Below are 22,930 nucleotides of genomic sequence, written 5' to 3'. Positions count from 1 at the left end.
TAGAACTCGTGAGGTGCTACCCAGAACTCTGATAAAATTGCCCGGTTTACGAAACAAAAATTTATCCTTTGGAACTTAGAAATTTGTCGACCCGACATGTGAAAAATCGCGAGAACTTTTTATATATCGGTCGTAGCGCTTCGAGCATTAATAGTTTTTGGTAGAACTCGTGAGGTGCTACCCAGAACTCGGATAAAATTGCCCGGTTTACGAAACAAAAATTTTATCCTTCGGAACTTAGAAATTTGTCGACCCGACATACGAAAAATCGCGAGAACTTTTTATATATCTTATTTTATATAAATTTATATAAATATTTTATATAAATAAGATATATAAAAAGTTCTCGCGATTTTTCGTATGTCGGGTCGACAAATTTCTAAGTTCCAAAGGATAAAATTTTTGTTTCGTAAACCGGGCAATTTTATCCGAGTTCTGGTCAGCAGCACCTCACGAGTTCTACCAAAAACTATTAAGGCTCAAAACGCTACGACCGATATATAAAAAGTTCTCGCGATTTTTCGTATGTCGGGTCAAAAAATTTCTAAGTTCCAAAGGATAAAATATTTGTTTCGTGAACCGGGCAATTTTATCAGAGTTCTGGGTAGCACCTTACAAGTTCTACCAAAAACTATTAATGCTTGAAGCGCTACGACCGATATATAAAAGTTCTCGGGATTTTTTGTATAATCAAAATAATTTTTTTAAATTTTGGGAGTTCTGTTTTGAGTTCTGGGTAGCACCTCACGAGTACTACCAAAAACTATTAAAGCTCGAAGCGCTACGGTCGATATATAAAAAGTTCTCGCGATTTTTCGTATGTCGGGTCAAAAAATTTCTAAGTTCCGAAAGATAAAATTTCTTTTTCGTAAACCGGGCAATTTTATTAGAGTTCTGGGTAGCACCTCACGAGTTCTATCAAAAATGATTAATGTTCAAAGTGCTATAACCAATATATAAAAAGTTTTCGCAATTTTTCGTACAATCAAAATTTTTTTTAAAGTTCTGGGAGTTCTGCTGTGAGTTCTGAGTAGCACCTCACGAGTTCTACCAAAAACTATTAAGGCTCGAAGCGCTACGGTCAATATATAAAAAGTTCTCGCGATTTTTCGTATGTCAGGTCGAAAAATTTCTAAGTTCCGAAGGATAACATTTTTTTTTTCGTAAACCGGGCAATTTTATGAGAGTTCTGGGTAGCACCTCACGAGTTCTACCAAAAACTATTAATGTTCGAGGCGCTACGACCGATATATAAAAAGTTTTCGATATATTCCGTTTTTGAGTAAAATAAAAAAAATATTTTTTTAAAGTTCTGGGAGTTCTGCTGTGAGTTCTGAGTAGCACCTCACGAGTTCTAAAAGAAATCCTAATGGCAAAATTAAATATTTTTAATACTTTTATTGTTATCGCTGATGATTTAATGATTTCATTTTGTGAAGTTAGCACTCCCAAGATTCGCAGTTTTTTTAGCTTTATTTGCCGGAACTATTTCTAATATTAACAAGGAACTCTAGAACTTTTTAGGGTGCATTCAGAACATGAAGAAAAAAATGATTTTTTGAAAGATGGGGTGCTAACTTCACAGAGGTCAATATGGCAGATATCAAAATTAATATAATGGTTGAGTTTTTTTCTTTTTTTTTTTTATTATACCTTTAATATCCGCTATATATTTAACTGTGCCATTTTTAATTTATCATGACAGATTAGATTTAAGCGACCTAAAAAACCTTTAAATTTGAGTAACATAATTAAAAAATACTTCATCTATCCTTCAATAGCTATATATGTAAGTCGCAATTTTGACGCAATTAACTCTACGTTAATTATGCGCGCATAAGCGACACAACAAATTCCTTTTAAGGGCTGAAAGTCCTAACAACATATATACTTAATTTTGATTGCAATTAAACTTCTTCGATACATATCGCAGTTATAATATGCCAAAATACACTAAAATAGCCCATTTTTACAATTTTAACTGCAAATATCTCAAAATTGTGACGTGATAGAGCAATTTGGCAAACGGGATCGTTTTCTGCGTCCAAAAAACTACCAAATGCTGCAAGGTTTGTTCTTGTGGTTTTTTTGTTGTTGTACAGTGTTATAGCACAGCTATAAGTTTCCTTAAAAGTTAAAATCTTCCATGGCAAAAAGAATGCGAGAAATTAATTTATTTTGCCATAAAAGATTATAACTTCTAAAAAATATATTATAATTATTTAACTATTTAAAAAAATTGAAACAATCAACAGTAAAGTGGTCAAAGTAAATAAAATGCAAAATTTTTCAAAAGCAACCAAATTTTTCCGCAAGATTCACATTTTATAACATATAGGTATGTATACGGTTTGTACACGAATCATTCTGAGCACGAATAATTTAAGTTCATAAATATGGTTCATTTTAAACATAAAATTATAGAACAAAACGAACTTTACATATGAAACCTATACCTACTATTCTTGTCCCGAATGGCTCACATATAGCGACGTGTGATACGGCATATGTTGTCAATAATCGAATTCAAATATGTCTGATGCAAACATTAAAATCACAGAAGGTGTTGCACAAGTATATATTAGAAATTCTACTGAAAGTTTTAATATAAATATTGTTATTTTAAAAATAATTAATAAAGATTTATAAATAAAACGTTTAGAAACGAACTAAACTTTTGTATCTGGACACACTCCAAGTGTGCGATAATCCGCTTTCAGCGCGTGTACACGTCAAAAAGTGAAACTGGGCCATCGGATAATTATTCCGTACTAAACGACGCGTCGAATTATTCCCACTCATACTCTCTAAATTTCTTGGAGTGGGAATACTGCCACTCCAGAGTGAAATCTCACTGGAATGGCAGTATTCCCACTCCAAGAAATTTAGAGAGTACATCTATTTCGAATATCTCAATTTATACTACGACCTATGCGTCACGTCGGTAACGTCTATACAAAGTGGCTGTATCGTTGACCGAAATTACACAATATACCGGACACGGAAGTGACGTCTTGGTCGTCTGTTCCCGATGTATCTGTCGCATCCATGACACAATTCGGAAATCCATAACACGTATTATAAATGACTAATGTCGCTATATCTGCAGTTTATTGCACTATATGCGGTGAAATCGATACAGTAACGACGGGGAAGAACGGTAACAAAACACTAGCATTTAACTTTAATGGTTTTTTTTTTCTAGGAGAATTTTAAACTATCTTTTTATTATAGGCCAGTCATATTAGACATCGAACCTTCCAATTACTCTTTTCAGGTTGCAACCACCATGAATCGCTTTGATTTAAGGTGCTGTAAGTGGGATTAATTTTGCTTCGCATAATTAATGCGCATTAAAAAGTTATTAACAATATTATTAACAAAAAACGCGATTTTTCTTATTTTTTATCAAATATCTCGAAAACTAAGCAAGATAAGGTAACTAACTATACGTACCTTTTTTGTAGAGCGTAAAATTATCTACAATAATGATCTGAACAACATTTATCGTCAAGTCAGTCGTTTAGCTTGCACACGCCGTCAAAGTCCGAGACTCGGATCTCGAAAACCCTCGATTTCATCGTTTTTTGATGTTGCGTCGGTGATTTTTTTCAGTCATTTAAAATGGAATTAAAAATTCCCAAAAAATCACACATCATCTGAGAACTACAAAGAATACTTTTCAGGGTGTAACCGATTTTTTAGACCCTTTTTCTTTAGTTTGTAGCTATGTAAGCAAAACATTTTGATTTTTTGGACTATTCTTAGTTTTTCGCTGTTTTCAGACCTTAGAATTTATTTGAGACGAATTTTATCATATGCATCTTGTTGTGGACGAAATTTGCAACAAAAAAGGACTTTTGTATTTTCTTCGTACGACGAACGCTGAGTTTTTTATTGACGCGCAAAGTTATCTAATATTGCGCATCATGTCGGATAACGCTTGTTTTACACTAAAATAATTATTTTTTATTAAAATTTACGTAATTTTTTGCATTATTATTGAACCATATTGCAAAGCCGTTTTTAACACATTCTCTCATGTTTACTTATTTATTAACAAATTGTTTATTTAAAAATTATTATAAACAATTAGAAAAACATGTTATATTTGTTGTACTCGTTGTCTCATATCAACTCGAAAAATGTTTTTAAAAAATTTATTTATGTTATTTATAACATTTTTATTCAAACATACAGTGCATCTTTTGACTATTTTTCGCACCATCTCTGCATGAGCCAATGGTGCGTTTTTTGTGGTTTTCCCAGTAGGCCTAATCCACAAGCCTATCTAACATAACATGTTTTTCTAATTGTTTATAATAATTTTTAAATAAACAATTTGTTAATAAATAAGTAAACATGAGAGAATGTGTTAAAAACGGCTTTGCAATATGGTTCAATAATAATGCAAAAAATTACGTAAATTTTAATAAAAAATAATTATTTTAGTGTAAAACAAGCGTTATCCGACCTATGATGCGCAATATTAGATAACTTTGCGCGTCAATAAAAAAATCAGTGTTCGTCGTACGAAAAAAATACAAGAGTCCTTTTTTGTTGCAAATTTCGTCCACAACAAGATGCATACGATAAAATTCGTCTCAAATAAATTCTAACGTCTGAAAACAGCGAAAAACTAAGAGTAGTCCAAAAAATCAAAATGTTTTGCTTACATAGCTACAAACTAAAGAAAAAGGGTCTAAAAAATCGGTTACACCCTGAAAAGTATTCTTTGTAGTTCTCAGATGATGTGTGATTTTTTGGGAATTTTTAATTCCATTTTAAATGACTGAAAAAAATCACCGACGCAACATCAAAAAACGATGAAATCGAGGGTTTTCGAGATCCGAGTCTCGGACTTTGACGGCGCGTGTAAGCTAAACGACTGACTTGACGATAAATGTTGTTCAGATCATTATTGTAGATAATTTTACGCTCTACAAAAAAGGTACGTATAGTTAGTTACCCTATCTTGCTTAGTTTTCGAGATATTTAAAAAAAAATAAAAAAAATCGCGTTTTTTGTTGATAATATTGTTAATAACTTTTTAATGCGCATTAATTATGCGAAGCAAAATTACTCTCACTTACAGCACCTTAAATCAAAGCGATTCATGGTGGTTGCAACCTGAAAAGAGTAATTGGAAGGTTACCCCCCTAGTCTAATATGACTGGCCTATTATGGAAAAATTAGCAATAAATATAATATTGTAAAATTACGGTATAAGAATATAATATTGTAAAATTAAAATAACAAACGAAAAATTTAGGGAGGTAGTTATCAATACTTTCAATATACTGTCAGCATTAACCTTTTACAGTCTTTAATTAAGCTATATTTTTGGAACTTCTATAAAGTCCTCCAAACAATTCCTTCAATAATTCTTTGATTCTTCTTATTTAGAAGATCAAACTTGCCGATCTGATTCAATTAAGAACGGAAATACTTGCTGTTCGTGAAAAATTAGTGAAAATTAATTGGATCGCGAGAAGTTAATGCCCGCAACGTGCTATGTGAGTCTTAAAAAATGATATTTTAATTTCATGCAAGGTGAATACCCGTAACTTACGAACCGTGGGCAACAGTCAATACAGAAATAAATGAAGAAAAATACGAGAAATTCCTTGTAATAATCAATTCGCAAAAACGATGAAACAGACCACGCGAGAGCGAATCGTTTGATTCGGTCCACCCACCGTGCGGAATTTCGAGGTGGAAAAATAAATTCGGCGCACCATAAAGTGGAAACCGCTGCGGAAGACAGCGGAGGACGAAAAAAAGCGCGCGATGAAGCAAAACAAGCAGGAGTCCGGAGAACTTGATTGCTGGGATAATTTATGGTGTCGGACGCAAAGCTGGCCCAACGGCGAGCCGAGGGGTCAGGGTCATGCGGAGGAACGGGTTAGCGAGTTCGTCGGCCACTATATAGGTGATGGCTATTTAATAACTTTCCCTCTCATTTGTATATGGCGAAAAAAAAAGAGGAAAAAAATCGGATCGCGAGAGATTGAATAACGAGTTGCGCGCGGGTCAGATATATAATCGCAGTCCCAGCGGATAAATCATTGCTCCGAGGCCACGTCGCGTCGCCGCGCCGATACTTGCCCGACTCGAAAACGAGATTGGAGAAATTCCCATGGCACTCCGCCTGGCAATTTCAGGCGAATGTATAATTATTATTGTAATTATTATATAAATCTCCGCAGCTTCGAAATTAAAATTAAGACAAAAAAAATCACTTCATGGCCCTTGCCGACTTTCAATAATAAAGATTTTCTGTTACCGTGTTTAAAAAACTTTCACGCGGAACGTCCGTGTCCGTTAGACATCGGCATTTTTTTTAACGCTGATATGATGATGTATTATAAAAATAGATAATAATCGGAGTACCCAGGACCGCCATCTGCTGGGTACACTTTCTACTATACAATGTCCGGCTTATCCGGTCTTATGGTAATGGCGGTTTCACACCGCTCATTTATTAAAATGATCGATAATCCTTACTTTATAATGTAACACCCGCCATACAGCGAGCCAAACACGACGATATCCGTTTCGGAGAACGTATCGAAAAATATTTCCGTACAAAAATTAAGGCGTTCACCAGTTCGTGAGACTTTCCGAACAATCGCGCGACGTTAAATATAAATTATAATATATATTGTAATTTATGGTTTGCGTGATACAACGCTGCACTGCGGGGATTGTAAATTAAATGTTGAATTTTTCGCAAAACGTTTTCGTTAAACACGAAATGTGACTTATTTAGAATAAAAAAAGGCGCAGAAGTTTTAATCAAGCACAATATGGCACATAGCATATATAGGGATGAAATCAAGTTCAATATGTACCTAAAAATCCGAGTCAAATGCAATAATCAAGTTTCATTTTCTTGGATTCGAGTAATATTCATAAGAAATAATATTTCATACATTGTACTTGCAAAGTAATTGAATTCTGATTAGTTACTATTAAATTTTAGAATAAGTGCCTACAGGATTCGAAGTGTATTTATAAGTAGTTACTAACGTAAAGAGTCGAATCTTTTACAAGTAATATTCGAATATGTTATGTTATTACAATATCTAATAATAAGTTGGCATGTAAAATTGTGATAAAGAAATATTTGTGTGTATATAGGTATACATATGTACACACGCATTATGTTTCGCACATTAAATTTCTAGTAAAGTAAACTCATAAAAGGTTCAAACATATTTGATGCAGATTCGAGTTTATTTGAAAGTAACACTTTTGTTTTTCGAGGTACTCGTGGAGTTCGAAACCCATTTCGCCCAGGTTCGAGTATACTCCAAGTATTGCTTTTATTTTTCGAAGTAATCACAGAAAGTTTCGAAACTACTACAACAGATTCTTGTTAGATACTTAATCTCATCACTAATATAGCGCGTCCAAGAGTTCTTATTCTCCTTCAGAATAACTTCGTTGCTCTCTAATTGTCAGAAGCCCGTTTCGTAAATCTGCAAGACTTACAATACTAAACAAAAATTTAAATTAGGCTAGAAAATAAATTTGTGGTGACGTAATTTCCGAAGGATATTTCCATACGTCTTAGGCCGATTCGTATATAAACGCTTTTGTCAAAATAACCCATTATTTTTAGCATCGCGATTACAAAATAAAGGAGATATATCACTAATATACTGTTTTCATTGTCTAGCCTGCGTAAGTTTTGTATGTGCACGTAGCAAAGCTCGTTTAACGGTGTAATATACCATCAGTAGCGTTTATTAACATCCTACTAGAAAATTATGGCTGACGAGTAGGGTAAAGTAGAAAATAGAATACAATTATAAGATGCTAAGAGGGGTCGTGTAGCTTCCGTTTCGTAAATCACGCCGACGATACTCACTGCCAAGCGAATCCGCCGGTGATGCCTTCTCGCAGCCGATCCTTGAGGCTTCGTTGCCTGGAAGGGATGGGGTCTTCCGGTTTAATGGGCGGCCCACCGCCGCCACCGCCGGCACCGCTGCCGCCACCGGAGAACAACGCCATTCCTTCCGCGTCCCGATAACGTCGATCGTCGAATCGATAACGCCTGCGCGACACACCTCGCGATCTCCTCGATCTCCCGCAACGATTTCACATCGCGTATCGAACGGGCACGATCGGAGACGCTGTATCAGACGTGCCGATATTTCGGACGGCCGTTGGCAACTCGTTCTACTCCAGATTCAGATATTTAACCGACTCGCGAATTTCGATCGGCCGCGACGATCGAAGTTTTCCTTCTCGAGCGGAAACACTCGCGTGAAAAGCTCCGGCGAACTTTGATGATAGCGGTTATCGCGCGTGCACTCGGGTCACATGCAAACACCGATTCGCCGATTCGCGATGATCAGGCTTCACACCAATCGGGCTTCACACTGACGCTACTACTCGTCGCGTCCGGCAACGAGCGTATCAGCTGCACAGGCAGACACGAACGAGCCGCGAACGAATAACGGCCGAGACGACAACTGATGATAACCGTTGGCAACGACGTCACTCACCTCTCGTTATATTTCCCTCCGCGTCTCACCTCTGACATAGTGCCAATTGTCGCAAATCCCCGGCACACCGCACGAGTCTACAGGAGGGACCAAACTCGGTTAAACTCTTTGACAAGCGCGTGACAGCAAAATCTTCGATAGAGCAGCGTTCGTTTCGATTATTTTCGGGAATCAATAGAGAAAAGTGAAATTGACACGAATCTAAATTCGTCCGCGTAATAAATATTTAAATTTTCTAAAGCTTAAGCGTACTTCAAAGGTCTCAAAATATAAAAATACTAAACCATTGCTAATTTTGTTAAATATTCAAATAACATCGCTCTAGCATTAACTTGAAACGTTTGATTGTAGGTATTTCATAAATTTAATTATGCTAATCCACTTTGGGGATAATATTAATAATTTTGGAGCATCGTTTCGTTAATTAAATATCTTAACCAACGAATTACAATCTAAAATATAAATAACGTGCACGCTCTATTTAAACTAGAGAAAAACCTCTTTTATTAAAGTCTCATAAAAGATTTAAGAATTTAATCGCTCCTTCTCCTCTCCTCTCTCTCTTTCTCTTGCAAGATTTAAGGCTGCGGTTTATGCAGGCCGTAACTGTTGATTTAAGCCGTAAGCCCTAAGAAATTGACCAATCACAATCGATTATTCTTCTATGATTGATCAATTTCTTAGGGCTCACGGCTTAAATCAACGACCTGCATAAACCAGCCTTTATTCTCTTGTTCTCATATAATAAAAAATAATTATGTTGAGAGAAAATCTGAGAGAAAGTTAAGAAAGAAATTACCGGATAGGATTTATCGAGCAATCTTTTATCTTTCACGATTATTTATCGTGATATAATCTCCATGCAGTTGGTATACCGGCTTAAAAAATTACGGAACAATATTTATAATTAAATACTGAAAGTAATCATGAGAGAAACGCAATACGTATGATAAATAAATCGGTCTGTAGAACAGTGAAAATAACGTGAGACGATGATGATACCGAAAATACCGGTGTCGTATAATATTTTCACGTGTCTCCACGCGTTCTAATCTTTGCGTTACTTATCTCGCGTCGACGATGCCGCGCGAGAACTGCGCACTCATCAAAATAATAAAGAAACGCGATCGAGAAATGCATTAATCAGCGCAACTGAAAACAAATAATAGGTGTATGGCGATTACAAAACATGTTTTTCGACAGCCACTGTGTTCCCTCGATACCTTTAATCGTCGAGTCATGAGACACTGTTTTATATCGAAAAGATATTTCCGAATAATAATTCATTGCTCATTAGCGTATGGGTAATTTGTAAATTCCAAAGAAGTTGGCCAGGTTTGCAAATGTAATCCATCGTTCGTAGTTAAGACGCTTTTTGTCGATTCACCGTATTATAGAAATACACGGGCGCTCGAGGATTGAGAGAAGAAACGGAGGGTAAAAGAGTAATCCGCGAAGAAACTGCCAGAAAAAAAGGAGAAGTACCGTTAGGAATGCCGGAGAGAAACTGATCGCTGAAGATGGATCGAACACCCTTGTAGACGAAACGACATCACGGACGCTCGCGATAATCAATCAATCGATCCTCGCGACAGACAGCTCTACTCGCAGGATAACATAACGATCTACGGATGAATTCTTACACCTGCGATATAAGAGGCTTTCGAAGGGAGAATGGATTGAGTTTACGATATACAGTCGATAATATCTTCACGTTAAATATAAAATCGCTTTACACAGCGAGCCGTAATTTATATTACGACTTTATTTTACTCTAGCACATTAAACCGAGTATTAAAAACGCTTCATAGGATTGATCACTCCTGTTCTGAATACGCCTGATATAAAAAAAAAAACAAGAAGATTTTTAATGCATCGACGTATACACGGCCATCTTGGTTCTACAGGCAGAGCGATCAAATCGAACATAACAACCTCAGTTAAACTTTATTACGTCGAGCTGCGCGCATAGTCAAGGCCGCGACGATGATAACAGCCGATCTTAATTATATGGAAATCGAGCGAAGTCTTATTGCTCAGTTGAGACATAATGATTTCCTTCGGAACAGCTGCGATCGTTCGAGTAGAACACAATGATCAAAGTTAAACGATAGAATAATATTTGGGTAAAACGTTTACCGAAATATAACATTAATTCTGCCATAAAGGACAAATGTTTATCGAAGCGATTGTTATAATAACGTCGCGGTTTCAATATCGTAATAATTTGATTGTCGTTCCATTATATTTGTGTGATAACAAACGAAAAAAAGTAGTCTTTTTAAATATACTAATGCTTTAAATCTTATTCGGTTGCGCTTCGGGTTACCTTATACAATTTATATATAACAGCATATTGGAAAATTATAGGATATAATTAAGAAAATAGATGATCCGATTCGGAGAATCAACGATCAAAGTCAATATACGGCGCTTTTTTAAAACGTTAATTTCCACCGTGTGACAACCGTTGATATATAAAGAAAGTTTATCAAGCACGCTCGATGAATCAGAACGAAAAGTTTCAAAGTGGCTATCTACTTTCAGGATCATCGTACGTTTGTCTACCCTATACCCAGAGCGAGATACCTACGTCAGCGTTTCGAGAGCCGCTTCAATGGCCTTGTAACATATACAAAGGGCGACCTATAAAATCCGCAACACACAGTTCAGCCGACATTACAGCGAAAACTCGACTACGGGGAGTTAAATGTGGCGACGAATTTTCCGGTGCGGAAATTCCCGTCGTTGCCGATAGGACGACGACGACGACGACGGGCGGCTTTTGTATATCTCGTTCAAGGGCGCTATCAAGGTTAAGGTCACAATCAAGGTCGTGCCAGTAGCAGCCGTTAATCCCGGTCCTCGTTCCTCGTGGTGAATACACCGGCCTACGCCTCTCCATGTCGAAAGCCTCCCAGTATTGATCTCCCTTCGCCCACCAAACTCGACCAATCCCAGCTAGCATTGCATGGTAACCAACACGCTCCGCCACGTTTTCCGAAGAACCGACCTACCGCGGGGTGTCCCTACTACCTGGGCATTCGAAAAATTTCGTGATAACCGATACTAAATGCCGTGATTTAATCCGTCGGCACGACACGCTTCTCCCTCGTGCGTATATCCTCGGACGTCGTCGACCTTCGTCAAAATCGCGTGACGATCGTCATCAGGAATAGATATTTTCAATCTGCGACCAGTGTTTAGGCACTGCCTGTTTAATTATTTATCACTTTGTACTAACGGTTGTTTAATCATTTATTTGATTTAACAATTTAACACTGCGCGAACACCCTTTTATAAGGCTCCTTAAGGCACAGTCGATTTTTCGTATTTTACAATTTTCTCCTGACGTTTCAATACTTAAAAAAAAATTACAACAGTTTCGACCTATGTAAGTATAGAAATCACTTTTTGAAACTTTAAAAATAATACATGAATTTTTATAGATTTGTTATAACACAGAAACGCTTTCAAAACGCTTCTTCCAAGTCCCAAGGTATCCGGGCGAGCGCTCCAAAAACATATGGTGTCCGCGCAGTGTTAATGAGAGCTGGTCGAATTAATTAATGCAATCGTTATGCGTTAATATTCTACACAATATAATCGGTTACTCTCTTTTATTTAATTAATCTTTTTTTTATGTGGGAAAAAGAAGGTAGGAATACCAAATATTTTAAAGTAATAATTTCAACTAAAAATATAACTTTGACTTCTCTAAAAAGTAATAAACAGATCTTAAATACGCAACGGTTTGTAGAATTTGTATAAAGGTCCCTGAAATACACATAAAGCTCGACATACAAGCAGACGCACATATCATAATAATTTTAGCTTTTCAAATTATTGCTAAAACAGAATCGGGACTGGATATTCAAATCCCCGACATGTTATCGCAACATTATCTTTTTATACAATTAATGAAATATAAAATTTCTGGTAATATCAGTTGAAACGCGACCTTGACACGTCTAAAGCAACGAAAGCGGGTCATTCTCACGCATATTCCCTTGAAACTCCTACACTTACAATTGGCCCACCAAGATGTTCTAGGTATTGCGCGATTGTTTCGGAAAGTAGGCCATACTTGGCCTACTGCAATCGTACGGACACTGCACCTGCGCGTCGCAGCATCGCGTGGGTCGTTGAGTGTACTCGCGCTCTCACATTTTTATTTAATCAAAACTTTATGACTTTTATTAATCAATATTTAAAGCATCAATATCAAAATTTGCTTTTTTTTTTGTTAATACCTTCGCCATTATCTCTAGTACTTAACTGAATAACAGTAAAAACGTCAAACTCAAATAAAATTATTAATATACAACGATTTGTGAATTGCAATAAGATTGTGCAATGCTGCTTACAATTATTAGTCGATAATAAAAATGTCTACCTCGTGTGACGCCCGCAAATTGAATGAGCGATCGAATGAGCGCCACTACAAAAAATTCGCTAATCCGTTGATTGTATTAAAATATAATAGTTATTTTATGAATTTAAATTAATGCGTGACCACTCCTACAGCATTTTGCGTATGTATGCAACATAAATAATATTTGAATAAAATGTTTATTTTATAGGAAAGAGCGAACAAAAACTGTAAATTTCATAAATCTGCTAAATGCGTCGGAGCTTTTTGTACAGAAAAAAAACAGGTAGCTCCATTTTAATTGTGCACAACTATATACATATATATTCATAAACTCGGAAGAATAAATTCAATATGAAATATGCAATATGTACGTTTGCGTCATATTAATACGTATTGCGTATTAAACATCACGAAAAATGCTCGTGCATGGCATGTATGAAAGTGCAAAAACAGCTGTTAACAATTAAGAGAAGAGATGTCTGTCTTCGTATTCATTTATGCAATTTTTTTTTCTCCCTCGCGGTCACGACGTTATGTAATTTTATGCAATCGCTTCTCCCTGTTACAAACTCATCTACTCCGTTGTGTGCGGCATGCCGAAACGCAGCGGAATTGAGCAGACTTTGCTATGACAGTGCAAATAAGAACTTTCCGTAGCCATCATGTAACTATTATATCCCGGTGCCCTATCTCCCGTGTCGCCTCGTATCAAGCTCACACACAAGTATTCCATTCTGCGAGTAAATCACGCACGCAAAAGCATTCCTAAGGGAAATTTACGCACATAAACCCGTCGCAAAATTCAGGAAATTTTGAAACCTTACGAATTAACATTTCAGATTAAAAATTCCAGAAATTCTACATGCGAGTATAGATATGTATATAATATCCGAAACTCTTAAATTCAAAATAAAAACAACTAGAAATATTAATCGACTAATATTGGCCATTATAATCGTCAAGACAATACGACCATGATTTGGTTCGATTATCGTCAAGACGCACTTTCAATCAAGGAATTGGTCCTTATAAATTGAATGAAATTAAATGAGATGCTTATATATAAGTATCAAAGATTACATCAATTTATAAGGACCAATTCCTTGGTTAAAAGTGCGTCTTGACGATAATAATCGAATCAAATCATGGTCGTATTGTCTTGATGATTATATAATGACCAATAGAGTCGATTAATATTTCTACTTGTTATTATTTGATTGGCGAAGAAAATGTGATTTACTCGGTTTTCAAAATAAAAAGTTAAAACTCCCCCCAAAAAAGAGAAAGTTAAATGCTATTTCTTATATTAACCAATAAAATGTTATATATAGAAATTTCTGTAATAATAATTATTAAAAAGCGCCTGTTAAACCGAAATAATATTTCAATGATAATGTAATTGCCAAAATTTCGAATACATATGTATAACAAAACGTTACAAATGACAGAGAAAATAACTTCCGCGATCTCTTTTTAATCGCAAAAATCTGGAAAAGAAGAAAGACCAAATTTTTTCAAGCATCGAGCGCATTTAAATAAAGAGCCTCTACGATAATCTACTATTGATCAAATTAGAATACGACTGCGGAATAGAATATGTCGACAATGTGGGAACGCATCCATATGGAGAAACGTGGCCAGTGCCGAGAGCTGGCCCAAGCTTTCGTCAAAATCGAAATGGCAGTTGCCTCGCCCTGGAGGCCGATACGTGAGCCAAATCTCTCGCGCAAAATATCAGAGAGGGAAATAAACGTTTATCGAGGGCGCGAGGGAAACAATAAAAATAACTTGGGAGCTTCCCGAAAGGCCGAGGTGTTCAGCAAACATGTTAACGCAGAGGTTCTCAAACACTCCCCAACTGCACCCAATTTTGTATCTTTCTCAACCAAGCCTATAGTACACATGTGACGTATGTATTATGGTAGTGTATATAACGATGTCTATCGACGCGATGCTGTACATTATTATTGGGACAAAAGGTTTATCATGGCATGTTCGTCGAATAAAGATGAAAACAAAATTCCCCGACAAAATCGAGGCAGAATTGCCCGCCACGCGCTTTAGTATGATCTTTTTTCATCTAGAGAGAAAATTGTCAATCCCCTTTTCAAAGAACTTCGATTTTCTAACTTTATTTAATACAAAGCTGGATGGGAAAATAACAGACCTTTTACACCAGTCTAATACTATCGTAACAATAAGCGTATATGTGTAAAATATAAAAATATGTACCTTTTTCGTTAAAATCATATAGGTATACGAAAATTGCTGTTGTATTTGTATGAATAAGCTACAAAAGAAACGGAAATCGGATGATCCTATTGCAACGAGATGAACTTTGCGAATCTGAATGCGAAAATATATATACGAAAACAAAATGGGTCACGTACAGACACGCGGGTTAAATAATTCGGCCGCCGGCATTAACCTCCATAATAAACCGACCTATCATTCTATCTCGCGCCTACATAGCGCGAGCATGTCGCGAACGTTATCCGGCACGGTGCGATGTTTCGTAGCACGTAGCGCATATTGGATTACAATGAATCCTCTTACAACGCGGCGCAAGGCTCTCAAGGTTGCAGTACGACCTTTGCCATTATTAACGAGTCGCGAAAAAGTAAGTCCTCTCTCTCTCTCTGTCTCTCTCTATGCAACTCGGTGCAAGAGGTCCTCGGAACTCCAGGCTCCAGGAGGATCTCTCACCGTCTTATTCCGCCTCGGTGGATCGCGAACATTCCTAAATGTTGCACTACTGAATTTACCTGCGATCGCACCGATGCATCTTACGCGAGAACAAATATCGCGCGATGCGAGTGATAAATACATATGTTGTATGTTGTATATGCGATTTATTACTGTTACATTGTCAATATATCGCACATCTTATTCTATATATTATTGTTAAGTTTATTATTTATCACGCACTTCATGCCGAGTCCATTATAGTATTGTTTGTAGCTCATCAGTTATTAATTACATCTGTATATATCGTCTGTGAATGAACAATACCGCCTATTTTTTTTTATTATTATTACTTGATCAGTAGAACCTTAGAATTTGATTTTTTCCTTCCTCTTGTTGTACATCATATAATACACTTTTTGGCTCCGATTGTATTATGAGCAGGGTTTGCGTCAACAAGTTTCTTTTGCCACATATTATTTACAGGTAAAGTTTCAATGTTCATTCAAGAAATTAGATAGTTGTTGTATATTTCACTTTTGGCACAGTTCTTTGTTTATTCATTAACGATATATGTATACGCGAATAAGATTCCATACGTAAAGTTTAATTCAAGGTATAATTTCATTTATTATTCACAATTAAAACTTTGTGCACAATTCGTCCTACATTCTCTGAGAAAAATTTGGCGCACGATTATAGTAATCAAATTATTTGGATATCGTCTAAATTTTACGTAGTTGGACTAGAAATAACACCGCGTAACTAAAAATCGTAATTAGCTATTATATCTATTTTAAAGAATGTGTTAAAGTGCTTAACTGTGGGTCCAAATCGGTAAAAATTTTTCCTAGAGTTATTGGCGTAAATTTTTATTCTCCGTCGTTTCTTTATCCCCGGTGTTTTAGACTCGCCGCATTATTCGCGAGAGCGAAACAATCGGAAACGAGGCGTCTCTTCGTCGCGCAAGTCGGACTTCCAACGAAATATGCAACGAACGTTCCTGCAGCTGCACCTGCTTGCACGCGGACGGCTCATATGTAAATGCTCCTCGTTATTATACAAGATGTCGCAACAATATAAAAATGACGCAGCTGCATCCGTAAAATTCTTCCCACCAACAGGAGATGCAATAACAAAGAGGGGAAAAAAGAATAAAAAAGATATAAAGCATTATTAAGAGGAAATACAGCGCGTCAAATCGGAGATTATGTTTTATCACTGTTGTATTAACATCAATATAAAATGCATTTGCACATCGCGGAAAAAATACCGAGAAATCATGCATGCGTTGTTTTTTAAGTTTAATATCTTTCTGGTGCAGAAAATGCATTTCGAAAATGAGAACTTGATATACCTCTTTTGTGCACAACAATTTGAATACGTAAAAGAATTAATCCTTTAAGCCGGAAAAAGCTCTGTAGTCAGGAGTATATATTAGTTTTTTTTTAATTAAGAAATTTAATAAAAAAAATAAATTTTTGCTACACTGCTATCAAACACATGTATATGTATTTAGTTTTTAATCTTATTTTTATTCTTATTATTCTTAAATTAGATGTGATAGAATTAAATCTTGTTTCCACTTCTTCTAAAATGTGCGTTTATCAAATTTACCACTCATAAAAATCTGTGTATGTACGGTGTATGTGATGTATGAATGAATACATAAGTATTCGCAGCATATTGAGTTTGGATCTATAGGTTCGTTAACAATAACCCTAAATGATTGTGCGGGAAACGACATTAGTTTTTGAATAAGTTGTCATTACTCTATTTTTTTTAATATTTTTACTATTATTTTGCTCGATCAGTGGAACCTTAAAACTTGATTTTTTTCCTCCATGTTGTACATCATGAATATCGGCTTGAAAGATTAATAACGGATATATGTGCGTGAACTGATTACCGTAAAATATAGACATGCATTTCCATTATCAAACTATATACACGTATAAGCTGGTGTATGTATAAAATATGATGTTCATAGAAGAAAAATGTCATTTTTACTCATTTACGTCACTATTACGTTTGACAATTCATTTTTCATCGACGAAAATCACAAATTTTAATCCAGATGCAACACCCTACAATATCGACGCGCAGTTTGTGGTCGATAAGAAAAAAAAAAGAGACAGTGAATGTGAGCAAAGTGGGGCGCGTTAATGAATTTCCTTATCAAATCAGAGCAGCATCGTGCCACGAGTCGCTATTATTATCTCTCTCATCGATCAATACGACGTATAGCTGTATAGTGCACGACGACTTGCAAATAATCAAAACAGCTATGCGCAGGGAACCTCACCCGCGGACATTCATTTTATACCGAGGCTCGCTTCGGCAGAAAAAAATCCCGAGAGATGGAGAAGATACACGTTTCGTTCGGGGATAACGTTCGCGTTTTTAATTGGTATCGAAAAGGGGGGAAACAACGAGATAAAGCACCGTATACATTCGCACTGCGCATCTCGCGCTAAATGCGGCTGTCAGTTTTTCACTCTGACATTGAATATACATTTTTCACGATAGATAAATCTCGGAGTAACATACACTCCGTGAAAAAAACTCGCAAATTCGAAAGTCACAATTTGTCTCGAAAACAATCCTTTATGTTTCCACACACATGATTATTATTTGTGTGAGATAACAGATTTATCCTTTCTCCAGATTATAAATTATATTTTTATAGTATATAAATTAAATTTTAAATTTTCCGAAATATACTTATATTTTTCTATCTCAATTTCTAGCATTTTCTAACAAATTCTAACATTTTCGATATACAAAATTATATTCATAGAGTTAAAAATAATACTGGCATTTTAAGCAATTTTGCCATTAGAACTTTTGACACAGTCACAGAAATAAATTCATGTCTGCACACGTATGTTTCCGGCAGATTCTGGAGAGTGGTATATGTCACTTAGAATCATCTGGACGTATTAATCACCCGAGCGAGTCGGTTTCATTAATCGCGATAATTTCACAAACGACCGCGCCTACGCCAATTTCCACAGCCGGTGTTTTTCTCATCCGGCGAAAGAATCCCATTAGGAGACACGCGATGTAGACTGCGGGACAAATAGAACGGCGTGTCACAAAAATTATAATAGCATCGATTGAAAATTATATATCGCTAAATAATTCTATCATTAATAAATTTACATTTATATAAATGTACTTTATTAAAGCCAATCCAGAAAGATTATTTTATTTTCTGAATATTTCGAACACATTTTTTTATTTCACACCTAAATTTCTTCGTTTCTGATATCACAATTCTATTTTGTATTGAATTTTTTTTATAATGATCTTTTTCCGACAAATTTTATTGATTGGACAACGCGTTCGAAACGAACACGTTAATCTCTGACTTTCGGATATCGGCTAGTCAGGTTATCGTAGTCCAATTTAATAAATTTAATTAGTTCTACTGGGACGACTCTCGTTACCGAGGAACAAAGGACATAAAACGACGCGAACAAAAAGATACCTATAACAAGAAAAACACTTTGCTGCTGGTAATGAAATATTTTGTAACTTTTAATATATGGCAGACATATTTTATTTCATCAGTGTAAGAATCGAGGTCAGTACGATGTACGGATTAAAATATACTTAATATACAATATTGTCTCTATATGTGCGCTATAATGATAATTCCCATCTACGAGAAAAATATTCGCAATTTTGCGGCATTTTATAGATTCTATTCAACCTTTTATAGTTAAAAGCTATTAAAAGAATCACATATATAATCCATAGTGCGTAAAAATAGTTTGTTTGCATTCCAATTAATGTCGGATTTGTCATTTCGCTTCCTCAAAATTGCGCCGCTAACTCCGTGGCAAAACAAATCTGTTTCTAAACAGATTCAAATTAGAAAATTTCAGTACACGATTTTAATGACTAAACTAATTGAGCATAAGTTTTAAGTATATATGATGTAAAGATGCAAATTATAATTATAATTAAAGAGAAAGAATTGAGTCTAAATTAAACATTGAGATACAATATATTGTTATATAATAATAAAAAATTAATTTACCCAATATCGATGTGAAATATAAGCCTGCCAAAGGATAAATTTAAAAATAATAAAGTAATTTTGATAATTGTCATTTTTATCTTTTTATCATAGTATATTAATTTCTTATATTAAAATATCGTTTAAATGCTTAAAAGGAAAGAGAGAATTCAGAAAATATAAATGTATGTATTTATAGAATATATAGTATGTGTACGTGAAAAAAAAAAGACGAAAGCGCGCCTCGAATCAATGTCACGCAATACGACGCGACGCATCGTTTTAATTCGACGTTAATGCAAAACGTCCGGATGATCTCCGGCAAGTGTGAAGGTTATTATCCTTCGCTGGCAGAATTCCAACAGTCGAGTGCATTCGAGAAGAGTGCTTCCTCGGCGTACTTAACCCTCGGTAGATTGAAAAGCGACAAAGCTCATCTTCCCCCTTCGCCACTCGTCGCGACGATGCGCGCCTCAATGAATCCTGTTATTCGATCTCGAAGAGATCGACTTGTTCCTTTATCTCTCGTACCGCGGCTAGTCTCAATAAAATTTTCCCATAGTGTCACCGCGTCGCGTCTTGTCGTTAAGACAAGAAAACAAAAGAGAGAGAGAGAGAGAGAGAGAGAGAGAGAGAGAGAGAATAGATCAAGAGAAATGAGAGATTGTCCAAATGCCATACACAAGCATTACTTTATGCCTCGATTGGCCTCGATAAACCAGGCACGTGGCTGAAGCGCGTGTTTTCAAGGAATTCACAAGTAGAAATAGATAAAATTACTATTACATCTAATTAATTTTAAATTTATTTTTACTACAATTTTGAATTAATTCCTTTCAATTTTATGTCATCCCTTTTCTCTTCTAGTCTTTATTAATTAATATAAAAAAATAAAATTTATCTTTTTATAAAATATATTTTGTCACTGCTATTATATTATTACTATTAACATTACGCACTATTAACCCATTGATATACAAAACTGTCAAAACATGCGACAACAGATGCTCACGAAGAGTAATAAAAACTTCTTACGCGGCTTTTTTAAAAGTTGTTTTTAAAAAGATTCTTAAAAAAAAGAAAAATAGTTATAAAATTGTAGAATTTTTTAACAACATTATGTGCATTTATTAGCAAATATTACATAATAGCAGCACAATAAATAAATAAACTCATTTAAACCGTCAATAAGTACAAATTATCCTTTAGAGCCGAGTTTAGAGCATAATTATGCAAGCTATATTTCAATGATCTGCATCTTTTTTCACGCGAAATGAGATAAACATACTTTTTTTCCAAGTATTCAACCGACGAAGCGTAAAAGTTAACAAAAGTCTACGTGCATGTATAATTATGCGTAGTGATCATTATCGCGGTAATTGCCCATGTTTCAGCGTGGAAATAAGTCAAATGACTACATTGAAAAGGATTAGCCAGCTCCGGTTTCACGATCACGAACGCGGCCTCCGCAAGTCTAGTTCACTCATCGCTTTCCTTATCTTCGTCAGCGGTGCATATTTTCTAGCGAGAAGAGACGTAAAACGTTGACGAACAAAAGTCTGTGCGCGCGGGCGCGTCGCGTAAGTGATTATCATCACCGTAATTGCCCATCGTGTCGACATGGAAATCGTTTTTATCGGTCCCATCATCGCGCGCGCGCGTATAACAGCGTGTTAATGCTGCCTGTTTAATCAAGAAATATCCCGTTTCTCGACAAGGGCCAGGTTTAGAACGACCGTTTAAGATTTATTCGCATGCACGTCAATAATGCGTCAGTAGTACGTCAATAGCGCATCAACTCCCTGATGCCATTGTTTACCTACAAATAAGAATGCATCGGGACCTTCGCTTTTAACATTTATGGTGGACAGTCCCGATATATGTAAATCTCGTGCCTAAAAATTTCGCGATTTCGACTGCAAATAAGCAAAAAAGAAATGTCTTTTTATCACACAACAGCTGTTAAATGGCCAAAAATAAAATAAAACAAACAGACACTGTAATATTATGTCTACTATTATATAAGCTCGTTCATTATATCCGACAGAAAATTCACTGTCAAAGCCCCCAATATCCACAAAATATTTATTATTCACGAATATGCAGACTTAATGTAGATAGATTTATCAAACTTAATGTAGACAGATTTTACTCTCGCTTCATATAGAGTGAAACAAACAAATCTCGCGCCTCATTCAGAAAAAAAACAATGTTAATAATTCATTATCCCCGCAAAAAGAGCAATGAAACGAATACGTCTCATACGTATCCACTGTAGCATTCTCATTTTCTCCACCTTATCTGGAAATCGGCGCTGAAAATGCATACGCATTTAGCAACTCGCGCTTTCATTCATCTCTTTCACCTTCACTTCTATACTTAACCGTTCGACAAAGTCATCCGAAAGATAATTTCCCGTTTTTTTTTCTTCAAGATAGCAATAGAAACTTAAGATTAATGTACGGACAGATAACCGAGGCTGAAGCGAATCATACGCGTTCAGCGCAAGCCCTTCTTCACCTGGTGGTTAACCGTTGAATAAAGCCGGGGAGATAATCATAAACCGACAACTGACTCTCCGGTCTCTTTCAAGACTTTGCAGCACTGCGAGCCGAGGTTAACTGATGATCTACGCGACGCATAAAGTTAACTAAGGAACTAGTTGCGGAACAAGCGCGACGCAATCTTGAGACAATCGAGAACCATCGAGCGCGATCGGACAAAGTCCTCGCGGAAGGATCGTCGCGAGGTAACTGACGTTTCACCGATGTTCAAACGGAAGCGCGCACCCTCCGCGCTTCGGGGCACCCTCCCGCTCTACCAGCGGGGTAACCTTTCCCACCCCTCGCGGGCCGAACGCGTCACGGCCTAACCCACCCTCGGCGACCCCAGGACCGTAGCCACCCCGCCGGGTGAAGACTCCACCTCCCTTCGCGCTCTACTCGTGTGTCTCGTCCGCCCGTCCCTCACAACGCAGATGAACGGGATCTGTTGTCGAGTTGCCAACGGAATGGACTCCTCCTCGTTTACCCGCCATTGTCTTACCCGTCAGTGTCGTCGCGACGGTGCATTGAGAAATTGCGTCTAATAAAAAAAAAAAAGATAAGAGACAGACCGTCCCCCGGTTCTTGTACGAGCATCTTCTCGCGGACCCCTCCGATCATTATTTCACCGTAAAAACATCGCTACCGCACCGTCGATACATCGTTACGTCAAATCAACGACTGTAAAATGCTATATATAAAAACACTCTGCCCCAAAAAGAAGTAAAATGATATATGTATATACGGAATGCTCTAGAAACTAGGATCACTGTAAAAGCAATAC

At 36.3% G+C, this 22,930-nt stretch overlaps 1 long non-coding RNA gene across 1 annotated transcript; it reads right to left on the bottom strand.

The window, feature by feature from the left end:
* Positions 1-7,412: 7,412 nt before the first annotated feature.
* Positions 7,413-22,379, bottom strand: LOC143899406 (uncharacterized). The gene is made up of 3 exons (XR_013257479.1): positions 22,124-22,379; positions 7,877-8,648; positions 7,413-7,484 (listed from the first exon to the last, which is right to left on the bottom strand). It is a non-coding gene; the product is annotated as an uncharacterized LOC143899406 (long non-coding RNA).
* Positions 22,380-22,930: the final 551 nt, after the last annotated feature.

The sequence above is a fragment of the Temnothorax americanus genome, unplaced genomic scaffold (genome assembly GCF_048541705.1).
Source record: "Temnothorax americanus isolate GAGA-0224 unplaced genomic scaffold, ASM4854170v1 Scaffold27, whole genome shotgun sequence".
Taxonomy (NCBI): Eukaryota; Metazoa; Arthropoda; class Insecta; order Hymenoptera; family Formicidae; genus Temnothorax; species Temnothorax americanus.
Note: the sequence above shows the minus strand (reverse complement) of the source record. Positions and strands in the feature narration are given on the sequence as shown.